Here is a 19,762-nt window from a genome sequence, read left to right on the forward strand (position 1 = left end):
GTTAGTAGGGGCTTTAAGCAGTTTTTTAGTAGAATCAGAGTATGAGTTATACCTGGGTGCTCCAGTGTATTTATAGTAGTGTGGAGTGACCTTTCTGAAGATAAGATAATTATCTTATCTTATTTTATCTTTGAGTGAAGTCATATTTTCTTTAAGGGGAACTGCCCTTATCTTTCTAGGCTTTGGCTGCCTTTAGATTGGGCTATGTTCCTTCGTTTGGGCCTTTCTTGGGCCTTTGTAGCAATTTGGCCGAACTCCTTGAGAGGAGGTCGGGTAATCCTGACCTGAAGAGGTCGGTTGACTTGTCTTTAATCAGCCTCGGTCATATAGCTCGACCCAGGGCATGAACAGATACCTTGTAGTAGCCTTTTCCTACTATCTCTACAACTCGGTAAGGTCCTTTCCAGTTAGCTGCTAGCTTCCCCTCTCCTGATCGACCTGCTTCGATGTCATTTTGGATTAGGATGAGATCATTGTCGGTGAAGCTTCACTGGATTACCCTCTGATTATACCTTGAAGTAATTCGGCGCTTTAGCGCCTCCTCTCTAATCCGAGCTCTTTCTCGGACTTTTGGGAGTAGGTCGAGCTCTTCCCTTTGATTTTGGAAGTTGGCCTCTTCATTGTAGAGGATTATTCTGGGGGATCCGTCCTCTATCTTCACTAGGATCATTGCCTCCATTCCGTAAGCAAGTCGGAAAGGTGATTCCCCTATGGTGGAGTACGGAGTTGTCTGATATGCCCATAGGACTTGTGGGAGCTCTTCGACCCAAGCTCCCTTTGCTTCCTGTAGTCTCCATTTTAACCCAGCTAGTATGACTTTGTTGGTGGCTTCTGCCTGTCTGTTAGCTTGTGGGTGTTTTACGGATGTGAATTGGTGCTATATTTTCAAATCAGCTACCAAGTTCCTGAAATCTGTACCAGTGAATTGAGTGCCATTATCTGTGGTGATGGAGCAAGGGACCCCGAACCTTGTAATAATGTTCCTATATAGAAATTTCCAACTTCTTTGAGTGGTGGCATTAGCTAGGGACTCTGCCTCAATCCATTTTGTGAAATAGTCTATCCCTATAATGAGAAACTTGACTTTTCCGGATCCTTGGTGAAAAGGTCCGAGGAGATCGAGCCCCCACTTTGCAAATGGCCTGGGTGACGTTACACTGATTAGCTCTTCTGGTGGGGCGATATGGAAATTAGCATACTTCTGGCATGGTGGACATATTTTGACGAACTCTGTTGCTTCTTTTTGTAAGGTCGGCTAGAAGAACCCTACTCGGAGTACCTTTTTGAAAAGAGCTCGTGCCCTTAAGTGATTGCCATACATGCCACTATGTACCTCTTCCAGGACTTCCCTTGTATTGGAAGTTGGTACTTATTTTAGGAGAGGTGTCAAGATCCCTTTCCTATATAAGACATCGCCCACTATATTATAGTATTGTGCTTCTCGTATTAGCCGATTTGCCTCCTTCTTATCTGTGGGGAGTGTCTCTGTTTTGAGGTATTTGATTATGGGGGTCATCCACCCTTGATCCTGACCTGATATGGTTTGGACCTTTTCTTCCTCTAAGATTGATGGGCTTTGCAGTGTTTCCAGGATCAGGCTTCTATTATTGCCCCCTGGTTTGGTGCTGGCTAGTTTTGAGAGTGCATCAGCTCGAGCATTTTGTTCCTGAGGTATATGTTGGACCTCATGTTCCCCGAGTTGTCTGAGCTGTTCTCTGGTCTTGTCCAGATATTTTTTCATGGTGGGATCCTTAGCTTGGTAGCTCCCTTTTATTTGTGAGGTAACGACTTGTGAATCGCTGATAATGCTGAGCTTTTGAACTCCTATCTCCTTAGCCAGCCTCAAACCAGCCAGTAATGCCTCGTATTTAGCTTGATTATTCGAGGCAGGGAATTCAAATTTTAGTGAGAGTTCGATTTGGGTTCCCTGATCGTTTTCTGTTCCGAGGGCTACCTGAAACTGTAGGTCGATCTCAGACGAGATCTTCTGTGCTGGTCGTAGCTGACGTGTCCAGCTAGTGGGTGGCGGCTGGAGCTGTTGCATCCGACTTGTTGGACTGGGGGTGATGCTGATCCTTTGTCACCGGAGGGTGGTGGTACCTACAAGGGACTCTGATGCTTAAGTTAGCAAGGGTATTAAGCAGGTATTTAGTAGAATCAGAATATGAGTTATACCTAGGTGCTCCAGTGTATTTATAATGGTGTGGAGTGACCTTCCTGGAGATAAGATAGTTATCTTATCTTATCTTATCTTTAAGTGAGGTCATCTTATCTTCTGGGGAACCGCCCTTATCTTTCTAGGCTTTAACTACCTTTTGATTGGGCTGTCTCCCTTCGTTTGGGCCTTCTTGGGCCTCTGTAGTGATTGGGCCAAACTCTTTGAGAAGAGGTCGGGTAATTCGGACTTGAAGAGGTCGGTCGACTTGTCGCCAAACATCCCGAGTCAGACAGCTTGACCCAGGGTATGAACAGTGCCCCTGCTCGAGCTCGGTCTTTCTTTTGAGGTCAAGTCTTTAGTTTTAGGACTTCGATCCTTTTATGGTGAAGCCGAACTCGAGCATTTTGTCGACTTCTTCTTTGTAGAGTTCTCCTTTGAATGCGGAACGTTTTTCTTTGAATTTTAATTCATTTGAAGAACGCGCGTCTCCTTGCTTTGGGAATGCGCGAGGGTTTAATAACCTCATTAATTCTTTTAATGAGCCATTTTTTTGCCTCCTACATTTATTTTGAACTTTTCACAAAAATTGGTTTCTCCTCTCTATTTCTTTGCTGTAACTTCCCCTTTTCTTTCTATCTTTCTATTTTACCTGAGACTTGCATTTTCACGTTTCTCTCTGTGACTCGGTTTGGTGATTGTTGGTGTTTTCTTTGCTTTGAAAGGCGATTCCAGATTCTAGCTTTCCGTCTTCAATTTCTTCGAAGCTTTTCTCCTTTTTCCAGGTTGGTTCTTCTTTCTGCTTCTTTACTTCCCTCGTCGTTTTGCATTCAGTTCTTGGTAAAGTTTTGATTTTTCTTGAATATATGTTGAAAAGCTTGAACCTTTTTGCGTCGTCGTGCTCGATTATTGCTGTGATGCATGTTTTCTGGTTTTCTTTCGACCTTATGTACGCTCTTGGCATTTTCCCTGATAGTTGACGCTTTTTAGGGTTTTGCATTTTTTTTACCGCTTCTGATTGTATCTCCGTATTTGGAGTTTTCAGCTGATAAACTGTTTCATTTTTGAAAAGGATTGCGCCTTTGATGAATTTGCCATATTGGTAGCTTTCTTTACTGATAGACTTGTAGCAGATAACATTTTTCTGATGGTTTGCTTTTGACTTTCTTCTCATGTTGTTGCTTGTCTGAAACGGGATTTTTTTTTCTTTGCCGAGAGTCTTGGGGTGTAGCCTTATAGACTTTTTCTGAGTCCTTATTCTATCCCTGCCTCCAAAGGATGCCCCTAGACCTTGGTGTGCGTCTTGGGGTTATCCTTTTACTTCTTGCGTTGCTCTGAGTCGAGTTGTTTTGATTTCGCTCGAGCTATTTTGGTTAGTAATCCCTTTTCTTTTTCTTGTTGTAGGACTAGTTGGCCATGTCTTCTTGCAAAAATGTTATTGAGATGTGTTCTAAGGTTCCTGAGGGGATGTCTAACTGGTTGGACTCCCTTGTGTTGCTGTGTGTTTCTGTGGTAAATTTTGAATTCTGTGTGGAGCTGAGAAAACATCACAGGATTTGTAGTAATCGGGAGCAGGAGAAAAATTATGAGCTAGTAGCACCTGAGTCTGATGAGAGGGTCTGTTTCCCTACTTCGGTCCAGGGGGAACGTCCCTTCTTTTATGCCTATGACTATTTCTTCAGCCAAATGAACATTACCTTTCCCATTTGAGACCGATTTCTTGTGGTCGTGCAATGTGTCTCCATCCCAACTTCATCCGAATTCATGGGGTTTTGTCAAGATTTTCCAGTTGTTGTGTCAGGAACTGGATGTTAGGCCTTCTCAAACTCTCTTTCTTTACCTTTTCGTTTTGACCAAGCCTGGGATTTCTGCCATAAAGAAAGCTTCCTGGGTTTCTTTTTGGTCTGCCCAAGGAAAGAAAGTATTTTTGATGTATGATGAGTCTTTTAGAGACTTCAAGAATTATTTCTTTAAAGTTCGAGCTGTTGAAGGAGCTCGCCCCTTTTTTCTGGATGAGAATGACGAGGCTGCCTTTCCTTTAGAGTGGCAAAAGAATGTTGTGGTATCGAGGTATACGTGGGAGATTGATGCACGGAAAACTTGTCTCTCAACAAATCTCCCTTCGGCAAGTGTACCGAAGTTATCGTCAAGTAAAAACTCACAATAGAGTGAGGTCGAATCCCACAGGGATTGATTGATCAAGCAACTTTAATTAGAAGAATGTTCTAGTTGAGCGAATCCAGGATTTGGGTTGAGTTGTAGAAAATAAAATGGCGGGAATGTAAATAATAGAAAAGTAAATGCTAGAATTAAAGGACTGGAAGTAAATGACTGAAAATAAATTGCAGAATTGTAAATGGGAATGGGGGATTTGCTCATAAAAGTAAATGGCAGAAATTAAAGAGAATGGGTAAGATCAGAGATGGGGAGTTCATTGGGCTTAGGAGATGTTGCAATTCTCCGGATCAAGTTCATTTTCATCTCTTCCTCAATCAATGCACTCATTGATCTCCTTGGCAATCTTAAGTGATTGAATTACAATTTCTTGCAATTCAATCTCTAAAATCTTGATCAATAGCCAATTCCTTGGTCAATTGCTCATGAGAAGAGATGAAGTATGGTCACTGATTATATCACATGCATTTCCCAAATCAAGTATTGAGAGGGTTATAGTCACATACCCATCCAAACCCAATTTGGTCCAGCATGAGAAAGCATTTCTAGCTTGATCTCTTAATTCCTCTTTCAAGGTTCAAAAGAGATCCAAGTTTGAATAGCTTCTCTTCCAAGATAACTACTCAATTGGATGAAGATCGAAAGCTTACAAGTAAAATCAAGAGGAAAGATAGAAGAAGAATAATGAAAATTAGTATTGATCCATCAAATTACAACAGAGCTCCCTAACCCAATGAAAGGGGTTTAGTTGTTCATAGCTCTTGAAAATGAAAACAAAGATGGAAAATACATCATAAAACTAAAATTTGCAAAGAAAGTAAAATACAGAGAGTAGTTCTCTTTTTCCCAGCCTCCAGAGCTTCTTTACAATTCAAAGCTACTCCTATATATACTACTCTTCTCAGCTTCTAGTTTACTCTTCAAGTCTTGGGCCTTTGGATCTTGAGTTTGAAGCAGTTCTTTTCTTCATTTGGGCTTGGCTTTACTTGCAGAGAGAAAGTGCTAAGTGGGCAGAGACTTCAGCTCACGACGTTAGGGGTGTTAATATTTAGTGAGAATATAAGTTCGAGAACGTTAGTGACACTTAACATTGTCACTAACGTTCCAATGCACCCCTTTGCCTTACGTTAAAACCCACGTTAACTAGGTTAACATGGCTTTTAACGTTGCCTTGTTAATCCTTCGAGAACGTTAGTGACACTCAACATTGTCACTAACGTTCCAGTGTGCCCCTTCTTGTTTCACGTTAAAGCCCACGTTAACCTTCTAACGTGGTCCTTGCCAACCTTCGAGAACGTTAGTGACACTCAACATTGTCACTAACGTTCCAATGCGTCCCTGGGTCTCACGTTAGAGTCCACGTTAACTAGGTTAACATGGCCTCTAACGTGGCCATATTTAGCCATCCCAACGTTAGTGACAATGTTGAGTGTCACTAACGTTGGCTCATCCTTCATTCCTCATCGTTAGCTTCCACGTTAACTAAGTTAACGTGGAGGTTAACGTGACTCTTGGGGGTTATGTGGTTGCTTCAACGTTAGTGACAATGTTGAGTGTCACTAACGTTGTAGACAACTCTTCATCCTTTACGTTAGTTCCCACGTTAACCAAGTTAACGTGGGAGTTAACGTGGTACTTTGCACCATAGGCCAACGTTAGTGACAATGTTGAGTGTCACTAACGTTGGCTTCTCTTCCCCCCCTTAACGTTAGAGGCCACGTTAACTAGGTTAACGTGGCTTCTATTGTGGCCACTTATGAGTAATTGCCAACGTTAGTGACAATGTTAAGTGTCACTAACGTTGGCTCAACTTCTCTTCTCCACATTAGAGTTCACGTTAACTTAGTTAACGTGACTCTCTAACGTGGGCATTGATGGCTTTTTGAGAATGTTATTGGCAATCACTTTTGTCATTAATCTTGCAAGTTACCTCCCCTTTTCTTGCTTCCTTTTTGGTCCTGAAATCAAGCAATAAAGTGTATCAAAGCTCTAGTCCAAGTCATGAGTAATGCAACATAATATTTGTCACTAAACTTATGCAAAATCCTCATGAAATTATGTAAAATGCACAATGTATGCTTGAATCAAGGCATAAGTGAATATTTACCCAAAACTAGCTTATTTCCTAAAGAAATGTATGAAACTATCCTAAAAGCAGTAAAGAAAAGGTCAGTGAAACTGGCCAAGATGCCCTGGCATCACAACACCAAACTTAAAGCTTGCTTGTCCCTAAGCAAGTACTGGAACAAGAGAATGATGAATGGAATATCCAGAGGAATGAGTCATCCTTGTGGAAGTCATATTACTGATTTTATGGTGGTTTCATGCATAGCAACTTAGGTTCATTCCATTACTGGCTTTCAGACCTTTATCATGTCCCTAAACACTTACTTTGTTTATATCTCATGAGACTTTTATTCATTGATCCTTTTATTGTTATTTCAAGGGTTATTTGTGTTATTTAGGCTAAGTGCTCTGTAAGGGGGCAACTCTTTAAGATAAGCTTTCAGCCAACACTCCCGAACCAGTTGGTTCAAGGTGCTAGGTGTTGAAGCACCCCTAAGGACTTACTCCCTCAAGTCTCTCCCCCATACATACACACCACAGGCATATAGTTTATTTATTTTCTTTTCTTGAGACCTTGGTGTCCAGCACCTCTTTGGGTTACTAAATGCTCTGTAGTGAGGGTTACTCTTGATAATGGATTTTCAACTGATAATCTCGGGTTAGTTAACCCAAGTTACCAAGTGATAAAGCACCCCTAAGAGCTTATTCATTCAAGTAGATCCCTCACACAGGAGCACCACAGACACTTGCCTCAAGGGTAAAACCATTGATGCCTAGCCTTATTGCTTACTCTTTTTCTTTTGTTTTTCACTTCCATTGTTCTTTCCCTTTTCTCTTCTTAGGATCTTGTTATTAACTTAGTCTCATGAGTATATCCAAAGTCAAGTATTCAGGATAGATAGTTGTCCTCCTAACCTTGTGGTTGAACCAACTTAGCTAACTTATGACTACCCCAAAGATTCATGAATGCACCTCCACATTAGGAACCCTACTCTGGTCTTTTAAAAACATAAACATTCTCTTCTTTAATTTGATTCAAAAGGGACAAGCTTACAAGTAAATAAGGGAATGATGCAGTGACACTTAAACCAGAAATCATGGACCTATTCAGAAGGACAATTTAAAAGACAGAATTTTAAAAAGTTTAAACATAACATGGAAGCAGGTTCTATTTCATACAAGATCTTCCTTATTTAAAGCATATAAAACAATGGACTAAAAAGAACTCCACCACCTTTCATTCATGTGGATGTCCCTGCTCCCCTCCTTGCTTGTCCTCATTGTGTCTCTCTTGAATGCTTGTGCTTCCACTTCCTTTGCCTTTTCCAAGCAGCTTCTTCCAGAAACTACCATCTTCCATCTTCTTTTTGAGTGTCTCCTTTTGCTGTTTCACCTTCCTCTCTTCTTGTTCTACAAAATCTTTTTGGACCTCATCATATGTAGGGATGGCATAGTGTAGCTGATGCATATTACTGGTCATGTAGTTCAACTTGGCTTGAGTATTTACATAGAACTCCTCCCTATGTAGTTGCCTTCCTTCATTGAGTACACTGAACTCATTGAAAGTTTTCATTTGGGCTATCTGCCGCTGGTTGAGTTCTTGCAAGTGCTTCTCTTGATGTTCTTGCCTCTCATTCACTTGGTTGATGGCTTGAGTGAGCCGGGAGTAGTGTTCCTGCTGCTGTTCCATTTGTTGTTTTTGCCATGCTTCTTGTTGGCTCAGCCAGTTGGTTTGAAGGTTCAGCATTTGCTCTTGTCCTTCCATATGTCTCTGTCCCAAATCTTCAATGGCTCTTAGAAGGTGAGTCATATTCAAGTTGGCTGGGTCATGATATTCTTCTTGATGATATTCCTCTTGATGAGTGGTGCACGAAATTGTGATGTCCAGGCTCGAACAATCCCTGGCAACGTGAGCAACTTGGTACGCGTAATCGTGATTACACTTTAATTGTGTAAAATTCATGGCTCTTTCTTTCCCTGGCAATGGCGCCAAGAACATGGTGCCAATACCATGGTTCACAACTTCGATACAACTAACCAGCAAGTGCATTGGGTCGTCCAAGTAATACCTTACGTGAGTAAGGGTCGAATCCCACGGAGATTGTTGGTATGAAGCAAGCTATGGTCACCTTGCAAATCTCAGTTAGGCAGATATAAATTGATAATGGTGTTTTCGAATAATATATAATAGAATAGGGATAGAGGTACTTATGTAAATCATTGGTGAGAATTTCAGATAAGCGAATAGAGATGCTTTTCGTTCCTCTGAACCTCTGCTTTCCTGCTATCTTCATCCAATCTGTCTTACTCCTTTCCATGGCTGGCTTTATGTGATACATCACCACTGTCAATGGCTACTTTCAGTCATCTCTCAGGAAAATGATCCAAGGCCCTGTCACGGCACGGCTAATCGTCTGGAGGCATCACCCTTGTCAATGGCTTCATCTTATCCTCTAAGTGAATAATATGCTCACGCACCCTGTCACGGCACGGCTATTCATCTGTCGGTTCTCGATCATGCTGGAATAGGATTTACTATCCTTTTGCGTCTGTCACTAACGCCCTGCAATCGCGAGTTTGGAGCTCATCACAGTCATTCATTCATTGAATCCTACTCGGAATACCACAGACAAGGTTTAGACCTTCCGGATTCTCTTGAATGCTGCCATCATTCTAGCTTACGCCACGAAGATTCTGGTTAGGAGATCTAAGAGATATTCATTCTAGCTTATTTCATGTAGAACGGAGGTGTTTGTCAGGCACGTGTTCATAAGGATGATGGTGATGAGCGTCACACATAATCATCACCTTCATCACGTTCTTGGGTGCGAATGGATATCTTAGAAGCGAAATAAGATGAATTGAATAGAAAACAGTAGTACTTTGCATTAATCTTTGAGGAACAGCAGAGCTCCGCACCTTAATCTATGGAGTGTAGAAACTCTACCGTTTAACATACATAAGTGAAGGTCCAGGCATGGCCGAGATGGCCAGCCCCCTAAAACGTGATCAATAGTATCCTAAGATGAACAATGGATTAAAACTGAGAGCAAAGATACCTAATACAATAGTAAAAGGTCCTATTTATAATAAACTAGCTACTAGGGTTTACAAGAGTAAGTAATTGATGCATAAATCCACTTCCTGGGCTCACTTGGTGTGTGTTTGGGCTGAGCTTGAGTGTTGCACGTGTAGAGGTCCTTCTTGGAGTTGAACGCCAGCTTTTGTGCCAGTTTGGGCGTTCAACTCTGGTTTTGGCTCCTTTTCTGGCGCTGGACGCCAGATTTGGGTAGAAAGATGGCGTTGAACGCCAGTTTACATCGTCTATTCTTGGCCAAAGTATAGACTATTATATATTTCTGGAAAGCCCTGGATGTCCACTTTTTAACGCAATTGGAAGCGCGCCATTTCGAGTTCTGTAGCTCCAGAAAATCCACTTTGAGTGCAGGGAGGTCAGAATCCAACAGCATCAGCAGTCCTTCTTCAACCTCTGAATCTGATTTTTGCTCAAGTCCCTCAATTTCAGTCAGAAAATACCTGAAATCATAGAAAAACACACAAACTCATAGTAAAGTCCAGAAATGTGAATTTAACATAAAAACTAATGAAAACATCCCTAAAAGTAACTAGGTCCTACTAAAAACATACTAAAAACAATGTCAAAAAGCGTATAAATTATCCGCTCATCACAACACCAAACTTAAATTGTTGCTTGTCCCCAAGCAACTGAAAATCAAATAGGATAAAAAGAAGAGAGTATGCTATAAATTCCAAACTATCAGTGAAACATAGCTTCAATCCTATGAGCGGGACTTATAGCTTTTTGCCTCTTGAATAGTTTTGGCATCTCACTTTATCCATTGAGGTTCAGAATGATTGGCATCTATAGGAACTTCAGATTTCGAATAGTGTTATTGATTCTCCTAGTTCAGTATGATGATTCTTGAACACAGCTTCTTTATGAGTCTTGGCCGTGGCCCTAAGCACTTTGTTTTCCAATATTACTACCGGATACATAAATGCCACAGACACATAATTGGGTGAACCTTTTCAGATTGTGACTCAGCTTTGCTAAAGTCCCTAATTAGAGGTGTCCAGGGTTCTTAAGCACACTCTTTTTTTTTGCTTTGGACCTTGACTTTAACCGCTCAGTCTCAAGTTTTCACTTGACACCTACACGCCACAAGCACATGGTTAGGGACAGCTTGGTTTAGCCGCTTAGACCAGGATTCTATTCCTTTAGGCCCTCCTATCCACAGATGCTCAAAGCCTTGGGATCCTTTTTATTTCCCTTGCCTTTTGGTTTTAAGGGTTATTGGCTTTTTCTTTCTATTTTTTTTCGCCTACCTTTTTTTTTTCTGCAAGCTTTGTTCTTTGCTGCTTTTTCTTGCTTCAAGAATCATTTTTATGATTTTTCATATTATCAAATAACATGTCTCCTAGTCATCATTCTTTCAAGAGCCAACATATTTAACATTCTTAAACAACAACTTCAAAAGACATATGCACTGTTCAAGCATACATTCAGAAAACAAGAAGCATTGTCACCACATCAATATAATTAAGCAAAGTTCAAGGATAAATTCGAAACTCATGTATTTCTTGTTCTTTTGATTTAAAACATTTTTTTTAAGAGAGGTGATGGATTCATAGGACATTCATAACTTTAAGACATAGTTACTACTATTGATGATCATGTAATGAAGACACAAACATAGATAAGCACATATCATAGAAAACGAAAAACAGAAGAAATAAGAACAAGGAATGAATCCACCTTAGTGATGGTGGCGTTTCCTTCTTGAGGAACTAATGATGTCCTTGAGCTCTTCTATGTCTCTTCCTTGTCTTTGTTGCTCCTCCCTCATTGCTTTTTGATCTTTTCTTATTTCATGAAACATGATGGAGTGCTCTTGATGTTCCACCCTTAGTTGCTTCCAATAATTGTGTGGAAGAAAATGTATCCCCTGAGGTATCTCAGGGATCTCTTGATTTGCAGTCAAATGTTCTACCACTGAGCTATAGACCCTTGATGGAAGCTTTTGTCTTCCCTTTCCTCTTTCTAAAGGTTTCTCTGGCCTTAGGTGCCATCAATGGTTATGGAAAAAACAAAAAAAGCTATGCTTTTTACCACACCAAACTTAGAATGTTGCTCGCCCTCGAGCAAAAGAAGAAGGAATAGAAGAAGAAGAAGATATGGAGGAGATGGAGGGATGTGTGTATGGATGTGAGTGGTGGATGGGAGTGGTGGGTGGGAATCCTGTGAGATTCATAGATCCTGAGATGATCCTGTGGGTCCACAGATCCTGAAATGATCCTGTGGGGTCCACAGATCTTGAGGTGTCAAGGCATTTACATCCCTGCACCAATTTAGGCATGCAAAATGCCCTTGCACACAACTCTGGGCATTTAGTGCCAGGTTGGTGCCCATTTTGGGCGTTCAACGCCCATTTGTTGCCATTTCTGGCGTTGAACGCCAGAACCATGCTTGTTCTGGGCGTTCAGCGCAAGGATGTTGCCCATTTTGGGCGTTCAGCGCCAGAACCATGCTCTGTTCTGGCGTTTGAACGCCAGGCAGATGCTCCTCCAGGGTGTGATTTTTCTTCTGCTGTTTTTGATTCCATTTTCAATTTTTATATTTATTTTGTGACTCCACATGATCATGAACCTACAAAGACATATAACTAAGAAAAATATAGTTAGATAAATAAAAATTGGGTTGCCTCCCAACAAGCGCTTCTTTAATGTCAATAGCTTGACAGTGGGCTCTCATGGAGCCTCACAGATGTGCAGAGCTTTGTTGAAACTCTCCAACACCAAACTTAGAGTTTGGATATGGGAGTTCAACACCAAACTTAGAGTTTGGTTGTGGCCTCCCAACACTAAACTTAGAGTTTGACTGTGGGGGCTCTGGTTGACTCTGCTTTGAGAGAAGCTTTTTCTGCTTCCTCTCCATGGTTGCAGAGGGAGATCCTTGAGTTTTAAACATAAGGGAGTCCTCATTCCATTGAAGGACTATTTCACCTCTGTCAACATCAATCACAGCTCTTGCTGTGGCCAGGAAAGGTCTTCCTAGGATGATGGATTCATCCTCTTCCTTTCCAGTATCCAGGACTATGAAATCAGCAGGGATGTAAAGGCCTTCAACCTTTACTAATACGTCCTCTACTTGTCCATATGCCTGTTTTCTCGAATTATCTGCCATCTCTAGTGAGATTTTAGCAGCTTGCACCCCATAGATTCCCAGTTTCTCTATTACAGAGAGGGGCATGAGGTTTATTCTTGAACCAAGGTCACACAGAGCCTTAAAGATCATGGTGCCTATGGTACAAGGTATTATGAACTTTCCAGGATCCTGTCTCTTCTGAGGCAATGTCAGTTGATCCAGATCACTTAGTTCATTGATGAACAAGGGAGGTTCAACTTCCCAAGTATCAATGCCAAATAATTTGGCATTCAGCTTCATGATTGCACCAAAAAACTTGGCAGTTTGCTCTTCAGTAACATCCTCATTCTCTTCAGAAGAGGAATACTCATCAGAGCTCATGAAGGGCATAAGGATGTTCAATGGAATCTCTATGGTCTCTAGATGAGCCTCAGAGTCTCTTGGTTCCTCAGAGGGAAGCTCTTTATTGATCACTGGACGTCCCAGGAGGTCTTCATCCTTTGGATTCACGTCCTCCACTCCCCCTTGTAGGTTCGGCCATGGTGCTTATGTCAATGGCCTTGCACTCTCCTTTTGGGTTCTCTTCTATATTGCTTGGGAGAGTACTGGGAGGAATTTCAGTGATCCTTTTACTCAGCTGGCCCACTTGTGCTTCCAAATTTCTAATGGAAGATCTTGTTTCATTCATGAAACTTACAGTGGCCTTAGACAGATCAGAGACTAAGTTTGCCAGATTAGAAGTATTTTGTTCAGAGTTCTCTGTCTGTTGCTGAGTGGATGATGGAAAAGGTTTGCTGTTGCTAAACCTATTTCTTCCACCATTATTAAAGCCTTGTTGAGGCTTTTGATCCTTCCATGAGAAATTTGGATGATTTCTCCATGATGAGTTATAGGTGTTTCCATAAGGTTCACCTAAGTAATTCACCTCTGCTATTGCAGGGTTCTCAGGATCATAAGCTTCTTCTTCATGAGAAGCCTCTTGAGTACTGTTGGATGCAGCTTGCATTCCATGCAGACTCTAAGAGATCATATTGACTTGCTGAGTCAATATTTTATTCTGAGCCAATATGGCATTCAGAGTATCAACTTCAAGAACTCCCTTCTTCATAGGCGTCCCATTACTCACAGGATTCCTTTCAGAAGTGTACATGAACTGGTTATTAGCAACCATGTCAATGAGTTTTTGAGCTTCTGCAGGCGTTTTCTTTAGGTGAATGGATCCACCTGCAGAAGTGTCCAGTGACATTTTTGATAGCTCAGATAAACCATCATAGAATATATCCAGGATGGTCCATTCTGAAAGCATGTCAGAAGGACACTTTTTGGTCAACTGTTTGTATCTTTCCCAAGCTTCATAAAGGGATTCACCTTCTTTCTGTCTGAAAGTTTGAACATCAGCTCTAAGCTTGCTCAGCTTTTGAGGAGGAAAGTACTTGGCTAAGAAATCCGTGACCAGCTTATCCCTAGAGTTCAGGCTGTCTTTGGGTTGAGAATCCAACCATAATCTAGCTCTGTCTCTTACAGCAAAAGGGAAAAGCATGAGCCTGTAGACTTCAGGATCTATTCCATTAGTCTTAACAGTGTCACATATCTGCAAGAATTCAGTTAAGAACTGAAAAGGATCTTCAGATAGAAGTCCATGAAACTTGCAGTTCTGCTGCATCAGAGAAACTAATTGAGGTTTCAGCTCAAAGTTGTTTGCTCCAATGGCAGGAATGGAGATGCTTCTTCCATGTAAATTGGAATTAGGTGCAGTAAAGTCACCAAGCATCTTCCTTAGATTATTATTATTTTCGGCTGCCATCTCCTCTTCCTGTTCGAAAATTTTTGAAAGGTTATCTCTGGATTGTTGTATTTTAGCTTCTCTTAATTTACTCATCAGAGTCCTTTCAGGTTCTGGATCTGCTTCCACAAGAATGTTCTTATCCTTGCTCCTGCTCATATGACAAAGAAGAAGGCACAGAAAAATAATAATAATAATAGAGATCCTTTATACCACAGTATAGAGATCCCTGTGTGAGTAGAAGAAGAGGGGGAGACAAAGAATGTAATATAATGGAAGAAACACAACTTTGAGGATGGTAGAGATGTGAGATGAGATGTTAGGATATGAATGAATAAATAGAATAAGATGGGGGAGGGATAATTTTCGAAAAATATTTTTGAAAAAGAGTTAGTGATTTTTGAAAATAGTTTTTGAAAAATGTTAGTAATTTTCGAAAATTTTTGAAATCAAAAAATAAAAAATAAGAATAATTAGTTAATTAAAAAGAAATTTTGAAAAAGAGGGAAGATATTTTCGAAAATTAGAGAGAGAGAGTTAGTTAGGTAGTTTTGAAAAAGTTAAGAAACAAACAAAAAGTTAGTTAGTTAGTTGAAACAAATTTTGAAAAGATAAGAAGTTAGGAAGTTAGAAAAGATATTTTGAAAAGATATTTTTGAAAAAGATAAGATAAGAAGATATTTTTGAAAAGATATGATTGAAATTAGTTTTGAAAAAGATTTGATTCTTAAAATCACAATTAATGACTTGATTCACAAGAAATCACAAGATATGATTCTAGAACTTAAAGTTTGAATCTTTCTTAACAAGTAAGTAACAAACTTGAAATTTTTGAATCAAAACATTAATTGCTATTGTTATTTTCGAAAATTTGGTATAAAAATAAGAAAAGATTTTTGAAAAAGATTTTTGGAATTTTCGAAAATAACTAAGAAATTTGAAAAAGATTTGATTTGTGAAAAAAGATTTTGAAAAAGATAAGATTTTCAAATTGAAAATTTGATTTGACTCATAAGAAACAACTTGATATTAAAATTTTTGAAAAAGTCAACTCAAATTTTCGAATTTGATGAGAGAAAAGGGGAAAAATATTTTTTTGATTTTTGAATTTTTATGATGTAAGAGAAAGACACTAAAAAGATGCAATGCATGAAATTTTTTTTTTTAGATCAAAACATGTGATGCATGCAAGAATGCTATGAATGTCAAGATGAACACGAAGAACACTATGAATGTCAAGATGAACATCATAGACACAATTTTGAAAAACTTTTATTGCAAAGAAAACATGCAAGACACCAAACTTAGAATTCTTTAATGCTTAGACACTAAGAATTCAAGAATGCATATGAAAAACAAGAAAAGACACAAAACATGAAAACATTAAGATCAAACAAGAAGACTTACCAAGAATAACTTGAAGATCATGAAGAACACTATGAATGCATGAAATTTTCGAAAAATGCAAGATGCACATGCAATTGACACCAAACTTATGATATGATTCAAGACTCAAACAAGAAACACAAAATATTTTTTTGATTTTTATGATTTTCTAATTTTTTTGGATTTTTATTTTATATTTTTCGAAAATTATTTGGAAGGAAAGAAAAATAAGGATTCCAATATTTTTAATATGAATTCCAGGAATCTTGCCATGTTAGTCTAAAGCTTCAGTCCAGGAATTAGACATGGCTCACTAGCCAGCCAAGCTTTCAATGAAAGCTCCGGTCCAAAACACTAGACATGGCCAATGGCCAGCCAAGCTTCAGCATGTAATTCTGACATGACACGCCTGACATACTCATTCCCAAAGGAATAGGACATGGCTTTACAGCCAGCCAGGCTTCAACGTGCTTCATGAAACACTAGAATTCATTCTTAAAAATTTTTGAATAAAAATTTTGAAAACATTTTTATATTATTTTCGAAAACAGATGAGAATATTTTAGAAATATTTTTTTTTTGAAAAATTTTGAAAAGAAAACAAAAAAGAAAATTACCTAATCTAAGCAACAAGATGAACCGTCAGTTGTCCAAACTCGAACAATCCCCGGCAACGGCGCCAAAAACTTGGTGCACGAAATTGTGATGTCCAGGCTCGAACAATCCCTGGCAACGTGAGCAACTTGGTACGCGTAATCGTGATTAGACTTTAATTGTGTAAAATTCATGGCTCTTTCTTTCCCTGGCAATGGCGCCAAGAACATGGTGCCAATACCATGGTTCACAACTTCGATACAACTAACCAGCAAGTGCACTGGGTCGTCCAAGTAATACCTTACGTGAGTAAGGGTCGAATCCCACGGAGATTGTTGGTATGAAGCAAGCTATGGTCACCTTGCAAATCTCAGTTAGGCAGATATAAATTGATAATGGTGTTTTCGAATAATATATAATAGAATAGGGATAGAGGTACTTATGTAAATCATTGGTGAGAATTTCAGATAAGCGAATAGAGATGCTTTTCGTTCCTCTGAACCTCTGCTTTCCTGCTATCTTCATCCAATCTGTCTTACTCCTTTCCATGGCTGGCTTTATGTGATACATCACCATTGTCAATGTCTACTTTCGGTCATCTCTCGGGAAAATGATCCAATGCCCTGTCATGGCACGGCTAATCGTCTGGAGGCATCACCCTTGTCAATGGCTTCATCTTATACTCTCAGCGAATAATATGCTCGCGCACCCTGTCACGGCACGGCTATTCATCTGTCGGTTCTCGATCATGCTGGAATAGGATTTACTATCCTTTTGCGTCTGTCACTAACGCCCTGCAATCACGAGTTTGGAGCTCGTCACAGTCATTCATTCATTGAATCCTACTCGGAATACCACAGACAAGGTTTAGACCTTCCGGATTCTCTTGAATGCCTCCATCATTCTAGCTTACGCCACGAAAATTCTGGTTAGGAGATCTAAGAGATATTCATTCTAGCTTATTTCATGTAGAACGGAGGTGTTTGTCAGGCACGTGTTCATAGGGGAGAATGGTGATGAGCGTCACACATAATCATCACCTTCATCACGTTCTTGGGTGCGAATGGATATCTTAGAAGCAAAATAAGATGAATTGAATAGAAAACAGTAGTACTTTGCATTAATCTTTGAGGAACAGCAGAGCTCCATACCTTAATCTATGGAGCGTAGAAACTCTACCGTTAAAAATACATAAGTGAAGGTCCAGGCATGGCCGAGATGGCCAGCCCCCTAAAACGTGATCAATAGTCTCCTAAGATGAACAATGGATTAAAACTGAGACCAAAGATACCTAATACAATAGTAAAAGGTCCTATTTATAATAAACTAGCTACTAGGGTTTACATGAGTAAGTAATTGATGCATAAATCCACTTCCTGGGCTCACTTGGTGTGTGTTTGGGCTGAGCTTGAGTGTTGCACGTGTAGAGGTCCTTCTTGGAGTTGAACGCCAGCTTTTGTGCCAGTTTGGGCGTTCAACTCTGGTTTTGGCTCCTTTTTTGGCGCTGGACGGCAGATTTGGGTAGAAAGCTGGCGTTGAACGCCAGTTTACATCGTCTATTCTTGGCCAAAGTATGGACTATTATATATTTCTGGAAAGCCCTGGATGTCCACTTTTTAACGCAATTGGAAGCGCGCCATTTCGAGTTCTGTAGCTCCAGAAAATCCACTTTGAGTGCAGAGAGGTCAGAATCCAACAGCATCAGCAGTCCTTCTTCAACCTCTGAATCTGATTTTTGCTCAAGTCCCTCAATTTCAGTCAGAAAATACCTGAAATCACAGAAAAACACACAAACTCATAGTAAAGTCCAGAAATGTGAATTTAACATAAAAACTAATGAAAACGTCCCTAAAAGTAACTAGATCCTACTAAAAACATACTAAAAACAATGTCAAAAGGCATATAAATTATCCGCTCATCACAACACCAAACTTAAATTGTTGCTTGTCCCCAAGCAACTGAAAATCAAATAGGATAAAAAGAAGAGAGTATGCTATAAATTCCAAAATATCAGTGAAACATAGCTTCAATCATATAAGCGGGACTTATAGCTTTTTGCCTCTTGAATAGTTTTGGCATCTCACTTTATCCATTGAGGTTCAGAATGATTGGCATCTATAGGAACTTCAGATTTCGAATAGTGTTATTGATTCTCCTAGTTCAGTATGATGATTCTTGAACACAGCTTCTTTATGAGTCTTGGCCGTGGCCCTAAGCACTTTGTTTTCCAGTATTACTACCGGATACATAAATGCCACAGACACATAATTGGGTGAACCTTTTAAGATTGTGACTCAGCTTTGCTAAAGTCCCTAATTAGAGGTGTCCAGGGTTCTTAAGCACATTCTTTTTTTTTGCTTTGGACCTTGACTTTAACCGCTCAGTCTCAAGTTTTCACTTGACACCTACACGCCACAAGCACATGGTTAGGGACAGCTTGGTTTAGCCGCTTAGACCAGGATTCTATTCCTTTAGGCCCTCCTATCCACTGATGCTCAAAGCCTTGGGATCCTTTTTATTTCCCTTGCCTTTTGGTTTTCAGGGTTATTGGCTTTTTCTTTCTATTTTTTTTTCTCCTACCTTTTTTTTTTTCTGCAAGCTTTGTTCTTTGCTGCTTTTTCTTGCTTCAAGAATCATTTTTATGATTTTTCATATTATCAAATAACATGTCTCCTAGTCATCATTCTTTCAAGAGCCAACATATTTAACATTCTTAAACAACAACTTCAAAAGACATATGCACTGTTCAAGCATACATTCAGAAAACAAGAAGCATTGTCACCACATCAATATAATTAAGCAAAGTTCAAGGATAAATTCGAAACTCATGTATTTCTTGTTCTTTTGATTTAAAACATTTTTTTAAGAGAGATGATGGATTCATATGACATTTATAACTTTAAGACATAGTTACTACTATTGATGATCATGTAATGAAGACACAAACATAGATAAGCACATATCATAGAAAATGAAAAACAGAAGAAATAAGAACAAGGAATGAATCCACCTTAGTGATGGTGGCGTTTCCTTCTTGAGGAACCAATGATGTCCTTGAGCTCTTCTATGTCTCTTCCTTGTCTTTGTTGCTCCTCCCTCATTGCTTTTTGATCTTCTCTTATTTCATGAAGCATGATGGAGTGCTCTTGATGTTCCACCCTTAGTTGCTTCCAATAATTGTGTGGAAGAAAATGTATCCCCTGAGGTATCTCAGGGATCTCTTGATTTGCAGTCAAATGTTCTACCACTGAGCTATAGACCCTTGATGGAAGCTTTTGTCTTCCCTTTCCTCTTTCTAAAGGTTTCTCTGGCCTTAGGTGCCATCAATGGTTATGGAAAAAACAAAAAAAGCTATGCTTTTTACCACACCAAACTTAGAATGTTGCTCGCCCTCGAGCAAAAGAAGAAGGAATAGAAGAAGAAGAAGATATGGAGG

At 39.7% G+C, this 19,762-nt stretch overlaps 1 non-coding gene across 1 annotated transcript; it reads left to right on the forward strand.

Moving 5' to 3' along the window:
• The first annotated feature begins 13,863 nt into the window (after positions 1 to 13,863).
• On the forward strand, positions 13,864 to 13,971 carry LOC112760596 (small nucleolar RNA R71). Its single transcript, XR_003181029.1, has one exon. It is a non-coding gene; the product is annotated as a small nucleolar RNA R71 (small nucleolar RNA).
• Positions 13,972 to 19,762: the final 5,791 nt, after the last annotated feature.

Source organism: Arachis hypogaea, chromosome 16 (genome assembly GCF_003086295.3).
Source record: "Arachis hypogaea cultivar Tifrunner chromosome 16, arahy.Tifrunner.gnm2.J5K5, whole genome shotgun sequence".
Lineage (NCBI taxonomy): Eukaryota > Viridiplantae > Streptophyta > Magnoliopsida > Fabales > Fabaceae > Arachis > Arachis hypogaea.